Here is a 25,042-nt window from a genome sequence, read left to right on the forward strand (position 1 = left end):
ACAGTGGCACATGCCTGTAGTCCCAGCTACTCTAAAGGCTAAGGCCAGAGGATCACTTGCATCCAGGAGTTTGAGGCTACAGTGAGCTATTATTGCACAATCTTTGTTGTATTGGCATAATCAGTGACTTGTACATTCAGACAGCCTGGGCGACAAGATGAGACCCCCATCTCTTAAAATAAATTTTTTAATCAATATTGTACTTTGTATCTTATTTCTTTTTTCTTATGCTTTAAAATATACTTCCCCTTTTCAAAAGCACATATTCAATTATATTTTCTACTATTTGAGGGGTTGTACTTTTTAATATTTGGTATTCAGTTTGTTATATAAGCTAGAGATCGAAAACCATGATTTTCTAAATAGCTCACCTATTTTCCTATGTTCAAGTCCTTCCTAATCTATACTCCCAGCTCAAATGCACATATTCCACTTGGGAGACAGCTCACCCTACCCTGAATTTCTTGCCCTCCCTCTTGTCTTCCTCCCCCATAGCTTAGTTCTTTCGCATTTTATAATCATCTGTGCATACCTCTTCTATTGCACCATACTGTACACTCCTTGAGGTCTGGGACTGAGGCTGTCATCTCTGTGTCCCTCAAAACCCTCATCCAGGGTCTCATACATTTGTAGGTAGAAAGGGTGCGTGATCTAGATACATTTTGCTGTAAGTTTTATGCAATATTTATTAAACTTTTTTTTTTTCTTTGGACATGGAGTTTCACTGTTGTTGCCCAGGCTGGAGTGCAGAGGTGCAATCTAGGCTCACTGCAACGTCTGCCTTCTGGGTTCAGCCTCCTGAGTAACTGGGATTACAGGCATACACCACCACAACCAGCTAATTTTTGTATTTTTAGTAGAGATGAGGTTTCACCAGGCTGACCAGGCTGGTCTCGAACTCCTGACCTCAGGTGATCCACTGGCCTAGGCCTCCCAAAATGCTGGGATTACAGGCATGAGCCACCACGTGGGCGTTATTGAACATTTTGACAAATATTTATTTTTATGAGCCTAAAAATGATTCTTTGAATGTTTAAAGAAACTTGATAAAAAGATAGTACAAAAACACTAACACCTGAATGTTCAATGTCACCGTATGTGTAAAATTATATATTTCGGAGTAGTATAAGCTTTTAATGTTAAGTCATATTAAACTCTGAAGTCCAATAAGCAAACCCAGTGTTGGCAGTGTAGCTGTAACTTCTTGACGTTAGTAAAAACAAAATTGGTGACTTGAAATTAAATCGTACCAAGGTTTCGATACACTTGTCTTAAGATATTAATGAAACATTTCAAAACACTGATATGAAGTGCCCAGATTCTCAGATGTTTGTTGTGTGAGTTTTGCTTAGTTGTGTGTTTTTTTTTTTCAGTGAATGTCTGGCACATTGCAATCATCCAGCATGTGGTTATCTTTGTCCTATTGGCATAATCAGTGACTTGTACATTCCGTGATAGCATCTGAGCAAGTTTTATCAGCAAGCAGTATTTTCAGTTCATAAATAAGGTTTCAAAAATCATGTAAGGATTTAAATTTGCTGAATGTAAAGACTCAACCTCCAGTCACTGTAGCTTTAGTAATTGCTGATTGTATTAGTTTAGATGCTAATACTATGTGTGCAGTGCATATTCTGATTGCATTAAAATAAAAAGTTGAACTGCAAAATAAAAAAAAGAAAGAAAGAAAGAAGAAAGGGTGAGTGATGGCTATCTAAGCCCTATTTTCTTACCTCTGTTCCTTCTCACAGGGAGAAGGCAGATCAAACCTCACAGCCAGTATGGGACTGCCTGACTGGTGCATCTGGGGGATGTTATGGTGGCCAGGAATCCAAGGCAGCTCTTACTTGAACAACAAGGCTGGTATTTATAGAACAAGTTCAGGCACTTCAGGCTAAGCAGATACAAAAGTGAGCAGAGATAGCAGTCAGGCTCTGGGTAGATAAAGGGTACCCTGGGCATCCAGAAGCCCAGTATCTATGAACATCAGGAATGTCTGTGCCACTCCCCAAACAGGGATCCCAACTCGGGATTTCTCATTCTTGGTCAACTATAATTACAAAAACAGAAACTGTGAAATAGTTCTGCATGACTCTGGAAAGGCTGTATGTGGTGTAGATAAATATACACCAGATTCTGTACAACCTCATCATGCCCTTAGTTGCTTAGAGACTGGACTTTAAAACACACGTTTACTGTCCTGTTAAATTCAGTCCTTTTGTTTTTTTTGAGCTGGAGTCTCGCTCTGTCACCCAGGCTGGACTGCAGTGGTGCAGTCTTGGCTCACTGCAACCTCCACCTCCCAAGTTCAAGTGATTCTCCTGCCTCAGCCTCTTGAGTAGCTGGGATTACAGGCAGTGCCACCATTCCCAGCTAATTTTTGTATTTTTAGTAGAGATGGGGTTTTGCCATGTTGACCAGGCTGGTCTTAAACTCCTGACCTTAAGTAATCTGCCCACCTCCGCCTCCCAAAGTGCTGGGATTACAGGTGTGAGTCACCACGCCCAGCCCAGTTCTTTATGTATATAGATATACAGACAGCTTTAAAGAGTGTGATTAAGCATTTCTTTTTAAATTTTAAAGGTGTAATCCTTATTTCAGTTGTAATCCCCAGTTCTAAGCTAGAGAGCATTTAGTTACTTGAGTGCTCATCTCCTGCCGGGCAGGAGAGGGAGTAGGCTAAAAGGGGCTCCAGCATCAGGGGTAGACCTGGAATTCCATTCCAGGGTGAGTGATGTACTGAAAACTGAGGGTTTAGTAGCTTCAGAGTCCCTTGCTAGCCATAGTGAATAGGTTTGTTTTTCTTACAGCATTTTGAGAAGAACCAGTAAGAGCAGCTCTAGCAGAGGGACGGGGGAAGAGGGTCTAATAAAAGTAGACCACACTGGATTTGGAAGTAAGAAGCCACAGGGCCACGCCCCTATCCTTACTCACCTCTCCTATTACTTTCACTCCTATAAAGAAATAAATATTTAGGTTGGCACAAAAGTAATTGTGGCTTTTGCTATTACTTTTAATTAAAAATGTTAAAGTAATGGCAAAACCCACAATTAATAGACCGATTTCTACGACTAAAATCTCAGAAAATAGTAAGAATAAAGAATCTACAGGAGCTCTTTACAGTCATATTCCTCACAGAATAATCCCAGGAGCTCTGTGCTAAACTCATCCCTAAGGAAACTCTATGGCAAAGAGAAGATCAAGGCCAGCAGCTTTTTCAGGTCTGCAGTGTTTCTGAGTGACAGCAGGCTCAGCTGGACACGCCTCCAAGCACAATTTCTAAATTATGAGAAGTGGGGTTGTTTTAAATCTATGCATCAAACTCTTAGTTTTAAACATACACACTTTTAAAACGTTTCCGCCACAACTGTGAAAAGACTGATAAATCATAAGTTCCTGAAATACTAAAAGGAAAAAAACAGATATATTAGAAGAGTGCTAAATTCCTTTAAAAATAAAAATGCACTAGATGTTTAAGAGCACAGCCAGACTTTTTAAAACCCAGCACGTGGATACCTGCATGGGAGAAAGTCACTGAACATCTTGAGCCTTCAATAATAGATGCAAGTTAAAGAAATGTCAACGCTGATAATAAATTGCTCAGGGTGACTCAAATGCAGCTTCTACTCTGCTGATCACTTCTGGTATTAGCTGTGCTTAAAAAAGCAAATACCTCATATTTCTTCCACTCTGTAGAAAAACCAACAGGTGCAGTATCATGTAGCTAGGTAGGCCTTGAAGAGAAAGAAGCTCAACTCAGCTTTGATAAGGTTATTTATGTCTGGAATTTCTATCCTCCAAAAATATTTGTTACTGATATTCACTTGCTATGCCCCAATTCCCCGATTCTGCTAAAACATCTTTTAGAAAAGGAAGCACTGGAGCAGGATGTTTACTTTGTTGGTATGCTCTAGAGCAAGGGGTGATACTGTGTATGTTTCATGTCAGGGATTTGTCCGAGAAAAAGCAACAGACAGCTAGTGACTCAGAGTACATGATGACCCGAGTGCCCTTTGGCATACAGGAGCTCCAGGCAGAGAGTAAATATCCTCTAAATAATTGAAAAAGGGAATCACCTAGCCAAGAAAAGAGGAGTCTGAGGGAGCACCCTGAGAAAATGTTAATCCTGTAGAGGGATAGTATTTATTCTCTAGGGAGAAAACTGTTTCTCTCTTCCAAAAATGAGTGGACATTGAATTTTCACTCATAAGTAGTAAGAAAAATCTTGGGTAAGGGAAGGGTGTTAAATAGTGAATCAAACAAAAGAAATTCTGGGTCAGGCATAGTGGATCATGCCTGTAATCCCAGCACTTTGGGAGGCCAAGGAAGGCAGATCACGAGGATAGGAGTTTGAGACCAGCCTGACCAACATGGTGAAACCCTGTCTCCATTAAAAATACAAAAATTTATCCAGGCGTGGTGGCGTGCACCTGTAATCTCAGCTAGTCAGGAGGCTGAGAGGTTGAGGCCAGAGAATCACTTGAACCCGGGACGCGGAGGTTGCAGTGAGCCAAGATCGTGCCACTGCACTCCAGCCTGGGCGACAGAATGAGACCCTGTCTCAAATGAATGAATTAATTAATTAATTAATTAATGAATTAATGAGAAATTCTGGAATCTCAGGGCTGGGTGTGGTGGCTCTGTTACCCCAGCACTTTGGGAGGTCAAGGCTGGTGGACAGCTTGAGCCCAGGAGTTCGAGACCAGCCTGGGCAACATGGTGAAACCCCATCTCTACCAAAAAAATACAAAAATTAGCCAGGTATGCTGGCCTGTGCCTATAGTCCCAGCTCCTTGGGAGGCTGGGTGGGAGGACTGCTTGAACCTGGGAGGCAGACAATACAGTGAGCTGAGTCTGCACCGCTGCACTCCAGCCTGAGTGACAGAGGGACACTCTGTCTCAAAAAAGAAAAAAAAAAAATTCTGGAATCACATCTCTCTCATCAATAGAAAGCAGCTGTAAAAGAAGCAGAGGCACAGTCTAAACGACCCCTGAGCTCCCCTTCTCACCTTCCATTTTCTTAGGATGGTAGATATTTGCCCAAGGTTACAATAACATTGAAAGAAACAGGACAATCAGGAATCCGCTGTGACATATCAGAGCCAATAAAGGCTCAAAAAATTCTTGCTGATGAAGAAAAGAAATGTACCCAAACAGCATTTCCTGGTTACTTATCAATAATGCAGACCAATATCAATCTATCTTGGGACGCATATACGTCCATTTGGATCCTTTAAAAAAAATTGTCTCATTCTTCAAATAAATGTCAAGGGTGTTCACTCCAGAAATAAAATAGAAAGCCAACCTCAAATCAGAAGATACAGATTATTTAAAAATATATCTAGGCCAGGCATGGTGGCTCACACCTGTAATCCCAACACTTTGACAGGCTGAGGTGAGCGGATCACCTGAGGTCAGGAGTTCAAAACCAGCCTGGCCAACATGGTAAAACCCTTTCTCTACTAAAAATACAAAAATTAGCTGGGTGTGATGGTACATGCTACTCAGGAGGCTGAGGCAGGAGAATCACTTGAACCCAGGAGGCGGAGGTTGTAGTGAGCCAAGATTGCACTACTGCATTCCAGCCTGGGCAACAGAGTGAGACTCTGTCTTAAAAATAAATAAATAAATAAATGTATGTATCTCTGCATGGGGGATAAGGTCTGAAAAAAGAAAAGAATAAAAACATATCATCTTTATTTTTACTTGCTTGCCTGCTAACCTTGGGAAATTTGCTAGTTGCAAAGTTGCTTTTTATTTTCCAATAGTTACTGAGGGATCACTGGACTTGCACGAAAAAAACAACAAAAAAATAAACACTTCACTTTAACCTCACTCTTCCGAGATTTTAAAAACAGAGCAAGCACAGAAACAACAAACAAACCTGTTTCAAAGGCATCCTCGTATCTTAGGCCCAAATAGATGGTGGTATTAACAGAAACAATGAAATATCCATAGCAACTGTGGAAAACAGATCTCATCCCATAGTCTTTATTGCAAGTCACTGCCTTTTGTGACACCTTACTCAACCTCAGACACAAATAAATGCTCCTTACTCCTATTCCCATAAATCCACCTCGATTGTATTTGTGGGGAGCAGAGGGAGGACTGCTCCCCAGTCCAGGCCCAGGAAAGTGGCTTTCCCTGCCACAGCACCTCCCACCCTCTGCTGGGAGTCAGAGACAAGGACCCACTCAGGAGGGTGTCTGGGGCTGTTTAGGAGGAGGCGTCTCCACTGGGTAGTTTGGAGGAAACTCAACCAAATCGAAGTCCAACTGTAGGGGCCACATGGAGAGTATGTGTTGAAAAAATGGTAATGCCCACCCTTCCTTTATCCAGACACATTGAACAGATATTCACTGAAATTTCCTCATAGCAGCTACCTCACCCCATGTCTATCCATCTTCCCGACTGCTGCCTGCCTCCTGCCTTGTGACCAGCTCTGCCGGCAGACCCTGCAGTATGACTCAGCGTGTTGAAATCTGCCTCTGTGGGCACGCACTGCTCTCAAAATGCTTCAACCGCCAGAAGCAGCTAATTGCAATGAGTCTCTGCGGACGCTGCTCCAGTGGCGACACTCAAGAGAACGTGACCACCAAGGCCGTACCTTCCTAGTAAATGCTACTGAACTCCAAAAAGAGCATGCCTTGCCTTATGAGGAGCTCAGAGGCTCTGAGGGACCCCCCGTGGGGGAGCGTGTTCAGGACTACACGAGGCCCACCTTCCCAGCTCACCTGCGCTGCGCTGAGATGATGGTGGTAATGATGGCAAATTTTACTAAGAATAAAGGTACCACGGACTGAATGCTTATCATCTGCTAAGCACTTGGTATATGTTGCCTCATTTATTCCCCACAGCGATCCAGTAAAATCCTCACTTTACAGGTGAGGAAACCAGAGGTCACAGAGCCAAAGTCAAACGGTGATTAAGCAAGGCTTGAGCCCAGACTGTGGGGTCAGGGGGTCGAGGCTCCCAACCGCTTCAACACTCCTGGCTTCAGAGCAGCTGTTCTTTCCACATTAGTGTTGTTCTAAATCTAAGCATGGCCAGAGAAAAGAATAGGAAGCTCCATATTGACCTCTAAGCTTTTTATAGAGATGCATCTCCCCAGACACTGCCCCTCCAGCGAGCCTGGAGCCGGGCTGCCTCAGCTGTGTCTGCAGCCGTCCTCAGAGGCCCTGCGGGAACCTGACCCTGAAGCTCCCTGCATCCACACTGCCGCTGGCTCCCAGCCCTGCCTTGCAGCTTGAGCTGTCTTTATGAAACAGATTTCCAAATGGATCGACTCAGGGGTTTCTGGGATAGGCCTGTACTTCCATAGCTGAATAAATAGGGGCTGAAGTGGCAAAGATAAGTAAAATGACAGATAATCCCCAACTCTCTTTTGATGATACAATTGAAGTTCTCCTATGCTAGAGAATTCATCAGAGCTGCTCATGGCTCTGGCTTCCTTGTTTGATTTCTTCTGCTAATCCCCAACTGGAGCTTCTGGAGCAGCTAAATAGCTAAAAACAAAAAGAGGAAGCATCAAGAGTCTGACATTTACAAAGATGGAGAAATTGGACGCTAGACACCTGAGAACAAACTGTAGAAAGAAAAGCTATGGCCAGAACAACGTGAGCAGCTAGGAGCTCGGAGGATGGTCCACAGCCAGAAGGCCCTGGCCACACTGTGATTCCAGGGCCCCCCAAAATCACCAGTGCTGGCGTGAGGAGGAGGAAGACCATGACCTGACATGAAGAGAAAGGCTACGTCCTGCGCTGCTGCTAGAAAAATCAAAAGGCCACCGCCAAAAGAAGCCCTCTCCTTTCTTCTGCGGGGAGGGTAAGCAGTGCAGTGCAAGGCTTCCTGGGGTGGGAAAAGGTGTACTCTCTTCTCGATGTGTGGAAGCCTTGCTTACCTGTAGAAGAGGATCCCTCGGGACTTCAGAACTGTGGTTTCTACAGACTGGCACGTTCAGCCCAATGTGGAACTGAATTCAAGCCTTATCAATACTCACAAACAACAGTGGAGGATCTCAGGTGGGGCCTTGACTACCTCCCTATCATTTAGCATCCCTGGCTACTCTGTCCTCCTCGGGAAAGCTTCTGTCCATCTATCTGCAGTGGGTAAAAGAGACACGGGCAGTGGTGGTAGCTGCTCTGGGGGAGAAGTTGCTGCTGTGGCCTTTGTTCCAGGTGAACAATATTATGGATTTCTATCCAGCAGGTGACCTCTCACCCCAGACCTGTAGGGTCCAGGTACCCCAGTGTAGGTAAATTGGCTCTATCAGCCTGGTTTCACAAGCTGCGTCATCCCAACTCTGCCCTACCTAAGAGTTGCAAGAAGCAACTATTACCCTTGTGGAAGGTGAGGGAGAGATGACCCCCAGTCCAAAGTGACTGGAGACCATGAATGACCAGCCCAGAATCAGAAGGCTAAGGAACCACGAAATAGTCTGGTGCCAAACACAGGCCCTTTACTGCTCTTGGGAATTTCCTTGGCCATCCCTCCCTGGCCAAAAACAGAATATCAACTGCTTCTGAACCTGGGTTCTAGGCAACAAAACTGGGCTGTGAAAGAAACATCTATGCTGAGCCTATTGCTCCCTGAAATGGCCTCACAAATTTGCTTTGGAAACCACGTATTTTTCAAAACTTGATTTTCTTTATACTTGCTGAAAGTTTTGTTTTCATCTTAAAATGCTATATATACAATTTATTGGAAAATGTAGCAAGATTTATTTTTTTCCAGTCAGCAGTTTGGCATTGTCTGTCTTTACATTAGTCTATAACAAAACAGGCACACTTGGAACATTTCAGGATGTCGCTTTGTCATTCTGGGACTTGCGGCATCTTTTGCACCAAGTGCTGGTTTGTCCCACCTCCCTCTTTTGGGAGTTAGTCTGCAGCTCCACTCTGCAGTTTGAGATGTGAGTCAGCAAAGGAGAAACTCACTTCTGTATGCAGGGGATGGAGCTGGAAGGGAACAAGGAGGCCCCAAAGTCCCAGTTGATGTCTCCTGATTAACTCCAGGCTGGGCACAGTGGCTCACGCCTATAATCCCAGCACTTTGGGAGGCCAAGGCAGGCAAATTACTTGAGGTCAGGAATTCAAGACCAGCCTGGCCAACACAGTGAAACCCTATCTCTACTAAAAATACAAAAATTAGCCAGGCGTAGTGATGCACACATGTAATTCCAGCTACTTGGGAGGCTGAGACTGGAGAATTGCTTGAACCCAGGAGGCAGAGGTTGCAGTAAGCTAAGATCGCACCACTGCACTCTAGCCTGGGTGACACAGTAAGACTCTGTCTCTAAATAAATAAATAAATAAATAGTAACTCCAGAGAACCACAGAAAGTTAGCACGCCCATTGAGACTGCCTTTGAAACGGCATGTTCCACATGGACACAGGGAGGGGAACATCACACACTGGGGCCTGTTGAGGGGTGGATAGGGGAGGGATAGCAGGGTATAGGTATTAGGGGAGGGATAACATTAGAAAAAATACCTAATGTAGATGATGGGGTGATGGGTGCAGCAAACCACCATGGCACGTGTATACCTATGTAACAAACCTGCACATTCTGCACATGTACCCCAGAACTTAAAGTATAATAATAAATAAATAAATAAATAAAATTTTTTAAAAAAGAAAAGGGATGTTCCTCTTCTGAAGCTTCTCTGGGTGCAAAGGCTCAGGAGAGGTGATAGCGTGAAGAGCAGCCACCTCCATTCATCTCCCCTTGTCAATCCCAGGTTCACTAGAAGGTGCATCAGCTTAAAGATGGCTCAAGAGATAAAGGTATTTATTTACTCTTACCACTGTTGATGCCACACCAGCACATGCATATGGGCTTACAGGTTTCATGAACTTGGGATACAGAAGCCACAGCTGGGAGAGAATATAAAAACTCTCTTCAGTTTGATTTTCCAAATTATATTCGTGGTATATAGGTTAAAATGTGCATATTAGCTTTCTGTAGTTTATATAACAAATTGCTACAAATCAGTGGCTTAAAACAACACATTTATTATCTTATCAGCTCATAGGTCGGAAGTCTGACACGAATCTTACTAGGCTAAAATCAAGATGTCAGAAGGTCTGTATTCCTTTCTAGAAGCACTGGAGGACAATCTGCTTCCATGTCTTTTCTGGCTTCTAAAAGCTGCCCCATTCCTTGACTCCTGGCCCCCTTCCTTCATCTTCAAAGCCAGCAATAGCTGATTGAGTCTCTCTCACATTACATCACTATGAAACTGACTCTCCTGCTTCTCTCATTCTTTCATGACAACTGACACTGGGCCCATCTAAACATAGGTAACAGAGATTAGGATGTGACACCTTTAGAAGGGAGGCACGATTTTGCCCACCACACTGTAGAAGATTTCTAGAAATCTGAGAATAAAGAGATAATGTCTTTATCACAAAAATCATGAGAAATGAAGGCTGGGGTCCACCCCCGTCTTAAGCTACTAATGGTACTGCCCAAGAAAGCACAATATGCTCCCAATAGCCCTCAGTATTCTATTCCAGGCACTACATTTTTGTCATTGACAGAAGAAAAGCATTCTGTCTACCTCATCCTTTCTGTACATTGCTTCTCCTCTTACCACATGGGACAGGGAAATCTGGCAACTTGTATGTCTGACTCAAAGTTATAGTCACTAATGTGCTGCTACCAAACTACCTCCTCGCCACCATTCCTTTATGCCATCCTCTCAGGGCCGTTTTTTAACCCTTGAAACATTATGATGACACAGTGCTGCAGAATCCCAGCTCAGTGTGATTCAAGGCTTCAAGGAAAGCTAGTGCTTAGTAAAATGACAGCTAAGACCCTCTGGGTGCATTCAACATGGCTCCTGTTGTGACCATTAGCTTGTATTGTGAGAGACAACACCAAAAGAAGATTATAAAACAAGGAGAAGGGGACTAGTCTCGTTTTTGTTTTCTGTTTTGTTTTAAAAGGTGGGGGTCTCACTTTGTTGCCCAGGCTGGTCTCAAACCCCGGGCCTCAAGCTATTCTCCTGCCTAGCCACCCAAAGTGCTAGGATTACAGGTATGAGTCACCTCAGGGGCCTGGTTTCTAATTGTTTTATCAGGCTGACCCCTGACCAGCAGCTGATAAGATTCTTTCTGTGCTAGAAGCCATGTGAGAGGTTCAAAACAGATAATGGGAGGAACACACGAAGAATATCAAAGCCTTGACATAAAACGATGACAAAAATAGCTACACAACACAGTGGTTAAGAGTGTTAAAATGCCTCCACCACATATTAGCCATGGGATCTGGGGCAAGTTTCTTAACCTCTCTGAGCCTCAGTTTCCTCATCTGAAATTGAGGATAACAATAGAATCAATCAGATAGGATTCCAGTACCTGATACATTGGAAGCATTCACTGTTAGCTAGAATTATTAGCCAGATGCTAAGCTAAGCATTTTCTAAGCATTTCTTAATTAATCATCAAAATAGCCCCATGAGGTATGTACTATTACCATAATCTCCATTCTAAGATGAGGATGAACTTACAGTCACACAGCTGATGAGTGGCAGAGGCAGGACAAGAATCCAAGTTGGTCTGACTCAAAGACCACGCCCGTAACCTCTGTGGGGAACAAGATTTTAAGGGAAAAGACTGCGATAACTGCACCTTAGACGTCTCATCTCTTCTACGCTTCCCAGCACTCTGCCTTACGCATAGCTATTTCTTTCTTTTTTTTTTTTTTGGTTTTGAGATGGAGTCTTGCTCTGTCCTCCAGGCTGGAGTGCGGTCGTGCAATCTCAGCTCTCTACAACCTCCACCTCCTGGGTTCAAGCAATTCTCCTGCTGCAGCCTTCTGAGTAGCTGGGACTACAGGTGTTCACCACCATGCCCAGCTGATTTTTATAATTTTAGTAGCGACAGGATTTCACCATGTTGGCCATGCCAGTCTCAAACTCCTGACCTCAAGTGATCCACCTGCCACAGCCTCCCAAAGTGCTGGGATTACAGGTGTGAGCCACCACACCCAGCCACATAGCTGTTTCTTATGTGATGGATCAGAAAACCTCAACAAAAAAAATCATAAAGACAGACATTTGAGACCTTAAAATAGCTCTGGGTCATCTCTGACCTGAGCCAGTGTCACACGCTGGTTGAATGTTGGGTTTTGAGGCTCCTGAAAGCTCATAGCTCTGAGTATTTCCTTCAATGAGCAGTCCTTTCCTGAAGGGTCTCCTAACCATGACCTCAAGCTCATCCTGAAATGGAGAAGACGCAGCTGGAGTCCTGGAGCTGCAAGTCCCAATCCTGACTCAGCAGCATCCCAGGGAATAGTATCTGGCTCAAGGAGCACAATGAAATCCTCATTAATCAAACTAATTTTAACTTGCTGCAATTTTAAAGGAAAATCTATGCTTTTCTGAGGGGTCACTATGGATCAAAACAATGAGAGGGCAAGGCAGCTCTAAAAATGGCAAGAATTGCTGTGTTAAAGCCTTCATGAAATCTCACAGACAAAATATGCAAAAGAAACCAGACACAAAGAAGCATGCACTTCATGATTTTATTTAGATAAAGGTCAAAAACAGGCAAACTACCCTGTGCTATGCAAGGATGCATTCTTAGATGTTAAACATATAAAAAAGAAAAAGGCACAGAAGACAGGAGGGTGATTACCTTTGGGGTAGGGAAGGGAGTTGGAACTCCACAGGGCAAGGGTCTCCTGGGGTGCTGGCAATATTCTATTTCTTAACATGGGTGGAAAAGACACAGGGTTTCTTTTATTGTAATTCATTTGGTTTTATAAGATTCCCTTTATATAATGCATCTATGCAGTTTTCTGTGTGTTGTATTTCATAATAACAAAGGTTGGATTGTTTGGGATTTTTTGTTTCGTCTCACTAATGAAATTTATAGCTACCCCACTCCTGAGAAAACTGAATTTCTAACAAGCTTCTAAATGTTGCTGATGCTGCCACGCTTTGGGTAGCACTGATCTAGTCCACTCTCAAAATTTTGCCCCATCTTTTAAAAGACACCCAGGGCTGGGCATGGTGGCTCATGCCTGTAATCTCAGCACTTTGGGAGATCAAGGTGAGGACTGCTTGACCCCAGGAGTTCAAGAACAGCCTGAGCAAAATACTGAGACCTTGCAAATATTTTAAAAATTAGCCAGGAGAGGCCAGGCATGGTGGCTCATGCCTGTAATCCCAGCACTTTGGGAGGCCGAGGCAGGTGGATCACAAGGTCAAGAGATCGAGACCATCCTGGCCAACATAGTGAAAACCCATCTCTATTAAAATACAAAAATTAGCTGGGCGTGGTGGCGCACACCTGCAGTCCCAGCTACTTGGGAGGCTGAGACCAGGAGAATTGCTTAAAGCCGAGACTGCACCTCTGTACTCCAGCCTGGCGCCAGGCGAAAGAATGAGACTCTGACTCAAAAAAAAAAAAAAAAATTATCCAGGAGAAGTGATGTGCACCTATAATTCCAGCTACTTGGGAGGCCGAGTTGGGAGGATCGCTTAAGCTCAAGAGGTTAAGGCTGCAGTGTGCTGTGTTCACACCATTTCACTGCAGACTGAGTGATTAGAGCAAGACCCCATCTCAAAAAATAAAAAATAAAAATAGACAGGAAGAAGTTTCATATGATAAAGTGTATACAATATGGTTCTCTGCTTGTAGTAGACAGACTATTGAATCTAGTTCGGGATTCTTATGTAAAATGATCTTCCCTGCCCCGCAAACATAATGACACACACACAAACTCCCTCTCAACATTATCAATTATCTGTGTCAAGTTGAAACTTCACCAAACCAGGAGATAAGTCTAGTGGTTTCTGAAGCCATACAATCAGCCATCAGTGCAGAGGTAAAGGACAAAAAGGTCCTAGCTCATGAGACCCTGAAAAGAGACTGCTCTCTAATGTAGATGAGGACGCAACCATTCTGTTCCCTGTTGTTCTGATTCCTATCAGACTTCACCCATCAGATATGGATCCCTGACAATTTTTCAGGAAGCAAACAGCCTGCCTTTTCTTCTGTCTAAATTCTGCATTATATTTCCTTGTATGCTACACAAAATGCAAAACAGCAGCTAAAGTTAGAAGCTGAGGTGCTAGTGAGGCTGATTTGTGTGCAAAGAAGGCAGAGAGATGTCACGGGGAAGGACTCAGAGGAGAGCTGCCTGGGGCCCCTTCCTGAGCTGTCACAGACAGCAGCCTGGAAAAGAAATACAAGAGAAGGAGACAGAGGTAGGTGGCTGCATGGACTGCCCAATTATTACACCTGCAGAGAATCCTTGCGGATCTTTTGGGTTCCCTAAAAGCGCCCTGACCTATTTTTTGAAATGTTTTTTCCTTACTCATCAAAATACATTCTTAGTGAACTGCAGTCGAGTTTCCTGCAATTACTCAATGTAAAGTTTTGTCTTCTTCACTGGGAACTATAGTCTATACCTCTATGTATAATGGTAATATACTCAAGAGTGCCAGGCTGACAATGGATAGAATGAATTTCTTAAAGTGGCAGGCAAGCTGCAGTTTTAAATGAATCCATCTGAAAAGCTTTGAACAAAGCCTTGAGTCTATTTAAGAACAGAGAGCTCATGTGATAGCTGGCTGGATTCATCCCTTAGCTAGGGGACACAGACTTATTCGATGCGAGTATAAAAGCCGTATAGGAGAAGTAAATTTAATAATGCCTTGGATTTATAGAGCACTTTTCTTCATAGAACCTGTTTTGTCTGGGCAGAGTGACCAGTCCAACTTGGAATCTCACTTAGCCATAGTGAAAATGATGAAAGTATTACAGGGGGCAAAAAAACAAAAGATCGGGGAGAGAAGTCGATAGTCCCTTAGGGATGTCCCAGGCAACCTTGCTCCCAGGCTGGTGGAGCACCACTAGGACCTAGGGCATGTGGCTTCCGCAACTACCTCCTCCCCCTCATGTCATAGGGCTGTTGAGAAAATGAGATTAGCTGTACGGCCGGCCCATAATTACACAGGGGTGGAGGAGCCAGGTCATTGAATAGCTAGCTTCTCATTTCTCCTTCTCTCAGCTGCTCACCAGCCTCAGATGCAGGAGGATAAAGATGGGATTCCCAGAATACCTCTCCATTTGCTCCCATGATCTGGAAGAAAGTACACTCATTGCAAGTGACTGTAAAATGCAAACCCATGCCTCACTGTGGGTGGCATGCGGCCCAGATTGACCCATGGCACTAAGAGGTGGGGGGATAAACGATTCCCGTGCCCACTCTGGACACCCAGGCCTTGCCTTGGCAGAACCTAAGGAGGGCCGAACAGCACGGATGCATCTCTCAAGAAGCAACCCTGTACCACCCCAGGCAGAGGCTGAGGCTGAAGGAAGCAGAGGTTCTTACAAGGAAAGCAATGCTTCCTGCCCCTCTCACTTCAACTCTGAAGCCACTTTTCCCAGAAGGTTTTCCTCTATCTCCAGCTCACCAGGTGTGCACAGATAGGAAGAAACTCCCAGCTGGGCACCCTGGCACACAACAGCAACAGCTCTATGTCCTGAGACTGTTTTCCATTCATTCACCAAATACTGTGCCGTGCCTGACAGGAAAACTAGAGCCCAGGTTCGGGCCCTGCCCTGCCAGCCTCCCTCCTTCCTTGTTTCACGAGGGGCCCTTCCTCCAGGCTGGGGCTGGCACCCAGGCCTCTCTCTCTGTCCCTCCACTCTGCTTGTCCCCTTTCCACTGCTCAGCAGCCAGAAGACAAGCAGGAGATATTTAAATACTTGAACCTGACCAACTTAACTTGGAGATGGCTAAATAAATGTCCAAATGAGTTTTCTACATTTCTATGCTCTCTCTGACTTCCATTCTCAAGCAAGTGAAAAAATGTCTCTCTGAGTGAAGCCCTCAAGCTCTGACTGAGAATATAATGTTGTTATTATTAGAGCAACCGGGAAGGAGTCATGCTATCTCCAGGCAGGGCTCGGGTGGGCCGTGTGGGAGGCGACTGTCAGCAGCTGCCGGGCAGAAAGCTTGTTTATTGTCAGCAGCCTGGCGCGGAGATTAAGAAAAGCTTGGGTCTCCAGCTCACACACACATAGCCGCAGGCAGCAGCTGCTCCAGACATGGCATTCAACAGCAGGGGTCCCCAGGGTCTCCTTTCAGGGTTGACTTCACCAATAAGGAAAGCCTGGTGGCCACCAGGACAGCTGAGAAAATTCCCATGGGGCCACCCAACCAAACACCCCCAGTAAAAATGTTCAGCAGCCAATGCCTTTGCCAGACGAAACCCAAGAACCCAGAATCAGCCTTGAATCCCACACAATGGCAACAGCTCTGTGTCCTGAGACTGTTTTCCAGTCATTCACCAAATACTTACTGTGCCATGTCTGACAGACACCATACATGGGACTAGAAATACACCAATGAATGAGACAGTCAGTCCCGATCCTGCGCTCATGGAGCTCACAATCTGGTAAAAATTACCTGCAATTAAACTGGTAATCACGTGTTGAGTATTATGACAGAGGAAGCTCAGGGAGCTATGAGCACAGCATCAGCAGAACTCTAACGGACCACCAGGAATTGCCTTGGTAAGAAAACTATCGCTAAGAGATACTGTGAAGTTTGCAATTAGGGTCTCAAGAGACGTCAGCCTAAGACCATCACCACTATTTCTCCTCCTTCAGCTAATTAAACTTTTAGCTAATATCTACCCATTTGATTCATGTTCTATTTATTATCAGTCTCTTGAACAGAAAGCTCTGAGAAGAGATAATTATAATCATAGAGCATCTATCAAAGTATCCACAATTTTCTGGGAAGCATGACAGATCCTTTTATCCACTGAGGTCATTATTATCATCATGCTATTGTCATCAACCATTATTCTTGCTCTTCCTCTGATGATGACAATTACTAGGAGCCTTTCCTTAGGGAAGTCCAGCCCTTTGAGGCATTACATAAAAAGCTTCATATGAACCAGGAGGAAAAGGTAAGTTAGGCATCCTCAACTCCTAGGCAGAAAAAGTGAGGGGATGAGAAGTTTTACTGACTTTCAACAAGGAGAAGCATACAAAATTGTCACAAAGGAAATCACAAAACTCTTGGACTTTCTACCTCGAGCCTCATGACTTCCAGGATGTTTGGCCTCCTCTGAGAAGTGGGAGGCCCCTTCCCTGAGGCAGAGGGGACTTCACTGACTTCTAACAGCACGGTAACCAGAGTGAATCTTTTAAAATATAAGTTAGTGGCCAGGTGCGGTGGCTCACATCTGTAATTCCAGCACTTTGGGAGGCCGAGGTGGGCAGATCGCCTGAGGTCAGGAGTTCGAGACCAGCCTCGCCAACATGGTGAAACCCCATCTCTACAAAAGTACAAAAATTAGCCAGGTATGGTGGCAGATGCCTGCAATCCCAGCTACTCAGGAGGCTGAGGCAAGAGAATCGCTTGAACCTGGGTGGCAGAGGTTGCAGGGAGCTGAGATTGTGCCACTGCACTCCAGCCTGGGTAACAGAGTGAGACTCTCTCAAAAAATAAAAAATAAAAATAGGTAAATAAAATGAAAGTCAGATGTTGTTTTCCTCTGTTCAAAGTCCTTCAAAGCCCAGCTCATTCAGTCTGAAAGCTATAGTTCTGACAGTGGCCCCTAAGGCCCTATAAGACCCAGCTCATTACCTCTCTGACTTCCTCTCCCACTAATCTCTCCTGGCTTACTTCGAGTCAGCCACATGTGTCTCCTTGATGCTCTTCCTTGAATACATGGAGCACACGCCTTCCTCAGGGCTTTGCACTCACCATTCCCTCTTCCTGGAACTTGCTTCCTCCATATATTCACATCTTCACACTCTAACTTCAGGTCTCTGCTCAATGTCACATTGTCAGTGACACCTCCTCTAGCCATCCTATTTAAAATAGCAATACTTTCTCCACAATCCTTCTCCTCTTTCTCTGCTTTACTTTTCTTCATAGATGCATCACTATCTGACATGCTATATACTTTGTTTATTGTCTGTTTTTTCTTCTGTATGTGCCTTGAGGATAGATTTTTTTTAATCTCCCTAATGCTTTGTCTCTTGTGTCTAGAATAGTGTCTGGCACACAGGAGAACCTCAATAAATATTCAGCAAATGAACAAATGATAAATTAGCTGGGAAAGAAAGAACTTCAATAAATGGTGTCAGAATTTGAAATGTTCCAGATAGAGAATAATAAAATTCAATCCTTACCTCACACCATACACCAAAACAAATTCTAAATGAATTAAATATCCACATATAAAAAGTGAAACCTTGGCCAGGCTTGGTGGCTCATGCCTGTAATCCTAGGACTTTGGAAGACTGAGGTGGGAGGATGGCTTGCATGTAAGAGTTGTAGACCAGCCTGGGCAACAGATCAAGACCTCGTCTATGAAAAAAATTAGCTGGAGGGGTGGGGTGCGATGCCTGTAGTCTCAGCTAGTCTGGAGGCTGAGGCAAGAGGATCACTTGAACCCAGGAGGCCAAGGCTGCAGTGAACCATGATCATGCTGCTGCACTCCAACCTGGGTAACAAAGCAAGACCCTGTCTCAAAACAGACAAATGAAAAAAGTGAAACCTTAAAACTTTTTTTTTTTTTTGGAGACAGGGTCTCACTCTTTTGCCCAGGCTGGAATTCAGTGGCGTGAATATGGTTCACTATAGCTGTGACCTGCTAGACTGAAGTGATCCTCCCACCTTGGCCTCCAGAATAGCAGAGACTACAGTTGCATGCCACCAGTCTTGACTCATTTTTTGTTTTTGTTTTTTGTAGAGATGAGGTTTCATCATGTTGCCAAGGCTGGTCTTGAAACTCCTGTGTTCAAGAAATCTGCCCACCTCGACCTCCTCAAGTGCTGGGATTAGAGGTGTTAACTACCACACCTGGCCCCCTTAAAACTTTAAAATCATAATATAAACTATCTTTATAATTTCAAGATAGGGCAAGCTTTCTTAGATAAGAAATGATACCATAAACAAAATCTTTTAAAAAACAACACATAGGGATAGAGATTTGCAACATGTGTACCTCACAAAGGATAAGAATTCAGAATACATAAAGACTTCCTAAAATAATTAAAGGTAAATTCCAATAGAAAGAAAGGAGTAAAGGAAACAGAAAGGCAATTCACAAAGGAAGAAACTTGAATGGACAGTAAATTTAGGAAACACTGCCCAACCTCACCAGTAAACAGGGAGACACAAATATTATAAAAGCAATGAGTCACTCACCTTCATTAGGCTGGCAACAATTGGAAGTGAAATCAACTTAAATGTAGATAAAATTTAGAAAAATGAGACTTCTTATTTACCACTAGCTGGAGTCTGAATTTGTATAGCAACTGCAAAGGAGAATCTGGCAGTAAAACTGCAAATACACACGTCATTCATTTCAACAATTTCATTTGTTCTGAGGGAACTCTTTCACATGTGCACAGGAGAATATATGTCAAAATGTTCCTAGCAGCTCTGTTTGTAAGATGGAAACACTGGAAGCAACCTCAATGTCCATCAATGGGAGTAATGGAGTGTTATATATTCATATAAAGGAATATAGTCCAGGCATGGTGGCTCGTGCCTGTAATCCCAGCACTTAGGGAGGCCGAGGCGGGCAGATCACGAGTTCAAGAGATTAAGACCATCCTGGCCAACATGGTGAAACCCTATCTCTACTAAAATTACAAAAATTACCACACCTGTGGTCCCAGCTACTCGGGAGGCTGAGACAGAAGAATCGCTTGAACCCAGGAGGTGGAGGTTGCAGTCAGCCGAGATCGTGCCATTGCACTTCACCCTGGCAACAGAGCAAGACTCCATCTCAAAAAAAAAAAATGGAATATTATATGACAGGGCTTAACAAATTTTCTGGGGGTCAGAAAGTAAATATTTTAAGCTTTGTAGATCACATAAATCTGGTTTACAGGTTCTTTTTATGTTAAAGAACTTTTTAAAATATAAGAACATTTTTAGCTGTACAAAAACAGAGCCAAATTTGTTCACAGGCTGGATATACTCAAAGGCCAGCCATGGATTGCCAACCCTTGCTATCCAGCAATTAAAATTAGTGAATTGAATTCACAGGTGTCAACTTGAATATGTTTAAAAATAAGCAACGAATTAAAAAAAATTCCAGAAAAAATGTACAATTTAGGCAAATCTTTAATTTCTCACAAAATATCCTATGAACACAGATGTGTAGTAAATCTATAAAAACATGTGTGGGAGGGATATATATATAAATTCAGAATACAAGTTGCTTTTAGGGAAGGAAGAAGGAAAATGGGATTTGAGTGAGGTACTAAGGGGACTTAAACTTTATCAGTAATGTTTTCTTTTATATAAAATAACTTGAAATAAATATACCAAGATGTAAATATTTATTCATTCAGGATACCAAGAACATGAGTGCTTGTCATGTTACTCATTGTACTTTTCTATATTTAATTTTTTTTCTGAAAACATACAGAAAAACAAAAAGATCGCTAGAGCACATAAAATTTTATCAGATTTCTGCTAGGTGGAATTTCTTATTTTTATTTATCTGTATTTTCTTTCTTTTTTTCTTTGAGACAGGGTTGCGCTCTGTTGACCAGGTTGGAGTGCAGGTGGGGCAATCTTGGCTCACTGCAGCCTCGACCTCCCGGACTCAAGCAATCCTTCCACCTCAGCCCCACAAGTAGGGCCCCCTACTCCCACCCCCAGCTAATTTTTGTATTTTTTTGTAGAGACAGGGTTTCGCCATGTTGCCCAGGCTGGTCTCAAACTCCTAGACTCAAGCAATCCACCCGCCTCGGCCTCCCAAAGTGCTGGGATTATAGGCATGAGCCATTGTACCCTAGCAGCTCTGTTTGTAAGCAACCTCAATGTCCATCAATGGGGGAATGGAGTGTTATATATTCATATAAAGGAATATTATATGACAGGGCTTAGTAATGTACCCAGCCTTGGGTTTCCATTTTTTAGAACACGTTCCTGATTTTTACATATTCCCTGACTTAGAGTGCTTGCTAGCTTACAGCACCAAGAAGTCATTACTTCCACACCAAGGTTTACACACATGGCCCTGATCAGAGCCAGTTCCATGGACCTGCAACCTGTGTAGTCAGTTGCACATGCTCAAGGCTCCAAAAGAGCCCCATAGTTGGTTTAATGTTCTGTGACTATTGTCCAAAATTCTTAATAATGTTATCTTTGAACTTGTGTTTTGTAAGTGACGTCTGATGAGAGGATGGAGCAGGCATGTGAGCAGGGAAGATAAGCTGCCAGCAGTGCACGCACTCATGGGTCAGTCCTGTGGGCACCAAGCAGGCAGTGTGCTGGGCAGCACCCAGGAACAGAGCTGAGCCCAGATTAGTGACAGTGGTGATGGGGACAGCAGAAGCTGAGGTGGCAGCAGAGGCCACAGCCCCAGAAGAGGTAGAAGCTCCACATGGAAGCACGAGGACAGTGGTGGGAGACGTGCACACGCACCCATCCCCAGAGCCTGTCCCTGCCGCATCTGCACAAATAACGACTCTCCAGCCAGAGCACTGCGATAGGAACTGCCAGTGCTCAAGCAGTAAACCTTGTCAGTAAATTAGTTAATACTACAAAATAAAAATGCACACATGGACACTGCAATCAAACCTATCAGAGTTAGTAGAATTCTTCAATGAGTTTAGAATCTCTAGTTTTAAAAACTGTAATAGCACTACAAATCCAATATTCACAGGCTTAGAAATAGAAAGTAAATTTAGAGACCACTGCAGTCAGCAGAAAGAGCATTATTTTCCAAGGAATAAGCTAATTATTAACAAGAAAGACAATCTAAAACTAATTTTTATAATGGAAGATAAAGCAATAGAATGCATAAATAGGCGTTTTTAACTATATACAAACCATGAAACCACTTTTGATTCTTGTACGACCTCAGTAAATTACACAAAATGCCAAAAGAAACATTAAAATGTCACTTATAGATTTATATTTGAAATTAAATTCAGACTTACTTGAAGCCTATCAACTCTAAAAGTACTAAAATTTATATTTTGAAATAATTTACCAGAAATTTACCCCAATGCTGTCCCAGCCTATAAAATATACTTAAGAGCTCCAGTAACAGTTGCATCAGCAGAAAGATTTTTCTCAAAATTAAAAACTACCAAAAATTATTTGAGATCTTGTATTTGCCAAAAATGACTGTCACTTTCAATTATATCAATTGAAAATGGAGTTGCTAAAACTTTCAATGACCTCATAAATGAATTTGCAAAAAAGTAAGCCAGAAAAATCTTATAATCAAATATCACACGGGTAATTATCACCTATTATATAATACCATATGACATCAAAAGTGGCTTTTTGCGTTTGTAAGTTTATATTGTTATGTATGTAACACTATTATGCCTAGTACATTTGTAAGTAACAAGATCCTTTTGAAAGAAAAAGTTTAAAGTACCTTTATTTTTATTTATTTATTTATTTTTGAGATGGAGTCTCGCTCTGTTGCCCAGGCTGGAGTGCAGTGACACAATCTCAGCTCACTGCAACCTCTGCCTCCCAGGTTCAAGCAATTCTCTGCCTCAGCCTCAGGAGTATCTGGGATTACAGGCACCCAACACCACACCTGGCTAATTTTTGTATTTTTAGTAGAGACAGGGTTTCATCATCTTGGTCAGGCTGGCCTTGAACTCCTAACCTCATGATACATCTGTCTTGGCCTCCCAAAGTGCTGGGATTACAGGCATAAGCCAAAGTGCCCGGCCATAAAGCACCTTTAATAGCACTTTTCTTTTGTGATTTTTGAATAAGGACTCTTCATTTTCATTTTGCACTAGACCTTGCAAATTGCGTAGCCAGCCCTAACCAGAACTGTTCAGTCACCACCTCCTTTGTAATGAAGTCCAGCATCTCTCTGTAAGGCAGCTGGTCTTGGAAAGTAAAATGGCCCATTCAGGAATGGACTAAGGACTTTGTATCCTTATTGTACTGACCCACAGCTGAGCAAAGGCAAAATAATGCAGAAGCCAGTCACAAGACTCTTCTCCATAGACCACAGTGGAACTGCCAGCCCCACACATAGATGCTGCAGCAAGTTCGAGCTGAGAGAATCACCCTACCGCCTCTCTTTTGTCAGTATATTTTCCTTCTCTGATGAACATCTTCATTCTTTTGGGGACACACCATGGAACAAGACTGAATTCCTGAGGAGGGGACACAGCATAGGGTGTATTGAGGCCCCAACAGCTAGTTTCTCAGCCTTTCCATCTAGACCCTGTTTGATGACTCCTGGTTTGATATCCACAAGCTCTCACAGGGTCACTTAACTAAGGAGGCAGAGTCTCTGATAGATAAAAGCCCTGCAGGCATATAAGGCTAAACCAAAGGAAAAGAAAGAGGTGGCCTTCAAACCAAGAGCCAAATCAGAAAGGCAATCCCATTCACAATAGCCACAAGAAGAATGAAATACCTAGGAATACAGCTAACCAGGGAGGTGAAAGATCTCCACAATGAGAATTATAAAACACAGTTCAAAGAAATCAGAGAAGACACAAACAAATGGAAAAAAATCCCATGCTCATGGATAGGAAGAATCAGTATCATTAAATGGCTATACTGCCCAAAGCAATTTACAGATTCAATGCTATTCCTATCAAACTACCAACAAACTTCACAGAAGTAGAAAAAACTATTTTAAAATTCATATGGAACCAAAAAAGAGGCTGAAAAACCAAGGTAATCCTAAGCAAAAAGAACAAAGCTGGAGGTATCATGTTACCTGACTTCAAATTATACTACAAGGCTACAGTAACCAAAACAGCATGGTACTGGTACAAAAACAGGCACATAGACCAATGGAACAGAATGTAGAGCCCAGAAATAAGGTCATATCTATGACTATCTAATCTTCAACAAAACCGACAAAACCAAGCAATAGGGAAGACTCCCTGTTCAATAAATGATGCTGGGATAACTGACTAGCCATATGTGGAGACTGAAAATGGATGCCTTCCTTATACCATACACAGAAATCAATTCAATAATGCAGACTGCTGCACGAAAGAAAAAAATCATCTCAAGATGAATTAAAGCCTTAAAAGTAAAACACAAAACTATAAAAACCCTGGAAGACAAACTAGGCAATATCATCCTGGATATAGGAACAGGCAAAAATTTCATGACAAAGACACAAAGAATCATTGCAACAAAAGCAAAAATTGACAAGTGGGATCTAATTAAACTTAAGAGCTCTGCATAGCAAAAGAAACTATCAACAGTAAACAGACAACCTACAGAATGGGAGAAAATATTTGCAAACTGCGCATCTGATGAAGGTTTAATATCCAGCACCGATAAGGAACTTAAACAGTTTTACAAGAGAAAAACTAACAACCCCATTAAAAAGTGTGCAAAGGACATGAACAGACACTTCTCAAAAGACATCTGACCAGGCATAGTGGCTCACACCTGTAATCCCAAGACTCTGGGAGTCCAAGGCAGGTGGATCACTTGATGTCACGAGTTCGAGACCAGGCTGGCCAACATGGTGCAACCCTGTCTCTACTAAAAATACAAAAATTAGCCAGGCATGGTGGCACATGCCTGTAATCCCAGCTACTCGCAAGGCTGAGGTGGGAGGATCACTTGAACTCAGGAGGCGGAGGTTGCAGTGAGCCGAGATCTTACCATGCACTCCAGCTTGTGTGACAGAGCAAGACTCTGTCTCAAAAATTTGAAAAAAAAAAGGGCTGGGTGCAGTGGCTCACGCCTGTAATCTCAGCACTTTGGGAGGCCAAGGCAGGCAGATCACCTTAGGTCAGGAGTTCAAGACCAGCCTGACCAACATGGAGAAATCCCATCTCTATTAAAAGTACAAAATTAGCCGGGTGTGGTGGTATATGCCTGTAATCCCAGCTACCCAGGAGGCTGAAGCAGGAGAATTGCTTGAACCTGGGAGGCGGAGGTTACAGTGAGCCAACATCGCTGGGAGGTGGAGGTTACAGTGAGCCAACATCGCTGGGAGGCGGAGGTTACAGTGAGCCAAGATCGCATCATTGCACTCCAGCCTGGGCAACAAGAGCGACACTCCATCTCAAAAGAAGAATAA

The 25,042-nt window shown here is 43.2% G+C and overlaps 1 long non-coding RNA gene across 1 annotated transcript in view; it reads right to left on the minus strand.

The window, feature by feature from the left end:
• Positions 1-309: 309 nt before the first annotated feature.
• Positions 310-25,042, minus strand: part of LOC105734385 (uncharacterized) — a 40,458-nt gene continuing 15,725 nt past the window's right edge. The window contains exon 4 of the long non-coding RNA XR_001111498.3: positions 310-1,891. This is a non-coding gene — a long non-coding RNA (uncharacterized LOC105734385). The remainder of the gene's footprint in view (positions 1,892-25,042) is intronic.

This window comes from Aotus nancymaae, unplaced genomic scaffold (assembly GCF_030222135.1).
Source record: "Aotus nancymaae isolate 86718 unplaced genomic scaffold, 86718_ANA_hifiasm-v0.15.2.pri h1tg000057l, whole genome shotgun sequence".
Lineage (NCBI taxonomy): Eukaryota > Metazoa > Chordata > Mammalia > Primates > Aotidae > Aotus > Aotus nancymaae.